This window comes from Nanorana parkeri, unplaced genomic scaffold (assembly GCF_000935625.1).
Source record: "Nanorana parkeri isolate BGI_ZX_2015 unplaced genomic scaffold, ASM93562v1 scaffold3562, whole genome shotgun sequence".
NCBI lineage: Eukaryota > Metazoa > Chordata > Amphibia > Anura > Dicroglossidae > Nanorana > Nanorana parkeri.
Window position 1 is genome coordinate 20,269 of NW_017309830.1, and position 2,952 is coordinate 23,220.

A 2,952-nucleotide genomic window follows, 5' to 3' on the forward strand; every position below is an offset into this window, starting at 1 on the left:
CTCACACTCCACTCTCCCCCCCCGCCTCTTCCTTGAGTTCAAGACCGTGGCTGTCCTGGCTTCTATGCCTTTGCAAAGAACCATGCCTGGGGCCGTTACCCCCACCTTGCTGAATAAACCACTTTACTTCTAGGTGTGGTTGTGGGAGACTTAGAATCTCTGTTTATGTTGCCATTAGTTACAGCACAGTACCTCGCAATGTGCCCAATTCTTCAGCATGCGAAAACGCATAGCTTGCCTCCCCGCACGAAACCTCTGAGCACTGACTGTGTAATTTACATATGAATTAGCAACAATTCATTCATATGTAAATACCGCAATCCATTCATATGTAAATGGTATAGACTCCAGAGAGAGACATAATCCTGCCCCTGTGCAAAGCATTAGTAAATCTAATGGCCAGGCCTATTTTCAGTGGTGGGCCTGGAGCTTGTGCTCCAAACGCCCCTATGTTAATCCGGCCCTGGGTTTAAGTGTTAAACTGGCCATATGGAGGTTAGGTTTTTTTCACGCCTCACGCCCCCCACCCAACCTGCCAAATTGACAAATGTGTTAGTGCGGTTTTCAGGAACACTGCTAAAATCTATTGACACATCAGTAAATACAGGAACAGGATGCTGGTAGTGTAAAGCGGTGGCAAATGTATTATATAAACAAGGAATATCTCCAATATATTTTGCAGTTAAACCGGGAACATTACATTTATTAACAATATTACAGTGATGCTGCTCTAAGGATTTACCTTACATTATGCCTCTTGCTCTGATCATCTTTCAGGAGTCCCTCCAGCGCTTGTGCCGGCCTCTAATCCAGCACTGACTGCAATGTCTTGTGTCACACTGTGTCTGTGCGCGTGCACGCTGCCGGGCTGCATGCATTGACTTGCTCTGCGTCTCTCCCAGCCAAAGATCTCTACTGCGCATGCGCCCACCCTATGATCCCTCACTGCCCCTTGAGAATCTTTGGACGGGAGCGAGCTGCAGCGACACAGGTGAATAAGTGTGTGTGTGTGTGTGTTCTATAGATTGTCATCTGTCTCCCTGTAACGGATTTAACCGAGGGACGCTTTAGCAGAGCGTACTTGGCTTGAATCAGGTCCAGCTGTAAAACCGTCAGCATGAAAACCTTCTTATGGCCTTTGAGACGTGTTCGCAGTACGTGTACACGTTTGCCAATTTGTGCGCAATGCGCTGCACTTATTGCCCGCGAACGTTTATGCACATTAGCGGAGTCCACATAACGAGAGATACATATTATATTTCTGTTGCGGCTTCTGCTTTTATGAGAAGACATTGATTTATGCCTTGCTGGTGTACTGGTACTGTACATTGACAATAGCATTAGCAATGTCTCCGCAGATAGTCTCAAATCTGTAAGAACCAATAGAATGATCTTAATAGATACTGGTCACTCTGAGCAGTATTGAATGGGGTCCATGCTGGCTAAGATGGCGGATGCACATACACGTGGCTGATCGGGGCAATGAACCTGACTCAGCAGATCATAGTCCTTTGTTTAGCAAAGATGAGTCATGCACATTTCTCTGCTCATCCACGTTGGTGCACTCCTTTTCTTTTGTTATGTAACTGTACATTCTGGCCTGATTGCCTGATGTTGTAAAGCCATCTCCCTCTGGGCGTTACTCTTTTGCCTCTTAATATACGGAGCGACTCGTGGCTAAGGCAGGACTTACAAACTGAGCCTCCAGCTTGAAGCAGCATCTTGTCTGACTACCTGGCACTACCGAAATACTTAATTTCCTTATACCAAAGAGCTTAAGACAAAGTGCCTTTAAGCGCGACGGAATTGTTTGTGCTTGGCGCATTTTGATGCTGAAAGTGCATTTGTGCGCAAAGACCAAGCAAAGTTTCCATAACAATATACAGTGAGGAAAATAATTTGATCCCCTGCAGATTTTTTAAGTTTGCTAACTTACAAAGAAATTAAAGGTTTATATTTTTTTTTGTCATAGGTGTATTTTAAATGGAGACAGAACATCAACCAAAAATCCAGAACAAAAAACAAAAAAAAACACATGATAAAAATTTTTTATAAATTGAATTGCAGTTTAGTGAGTAAAATAAGTATTTGATCCCCTACCAACCAACAATAATTCTGGCTCCCACATACTGGCTATCTGGTACACAGATTAGTCCTGTCAATTTAGGAAGGTGCTCCTAACGACAACTCAGTATGTATATAAAAGACATCTGTCCACAGAATCTTTCTTCCATTCAAACTTCACCACCATGGGCAAGACCAAAAGAGCTGTCAAAGGACATTGGGGACAAGGTTGGAATGGGCTACAAGAAGCTTGGTGAGGAGACAACTGTTGGAGCGATTATACGCAAATAGAAGGAATGCAAAATAACCAAAAATCGCCCTCAGTCTGGAGCTCCATGCAAGATTTCCCTCAAGGGGCAAGGATGATCATGAGAAAAGTGAAGGATCAGCCCTGAACTACACAGGAGTTGTGAATGATCTCAAGGCAGTTGGAACCACAGACACCAAACAAACCATTGGTAACAATACACCGCCATGGATTGAGATCCTGCAGCGCCCGCAAGGTCCCCCTCCTCAAGAAGGCACATGTACAGGCCCGTCTGAAGATTGCCAATGAACATCTAAATGATTCAGAGAAGGATTGGGAGAAAGTGCTGCGGTCAAATGAGACCAAAATTGAGCTCCTTGGCATTAACTCCACTCACTGTTTGGAGGAAGAAAAATGCTGACTAGGACCATAAGAACACCATCCCTGCAGTCAAGCACGGAGGTGAAAAGATTATGCTTTGGTGCGGTTTCTCTCCTAAAAAGGTACAGGCCGACTTTGCCGCATTGAGGGGCCAATGGACAAGGCCATGTATTGTATAATCTTGGATGAGAACCTCCTTCCTCAGCCAGAACACTCCAGATAGGTCAGGGATAGGTCTTTCCGCATGACAATGAGCCAAA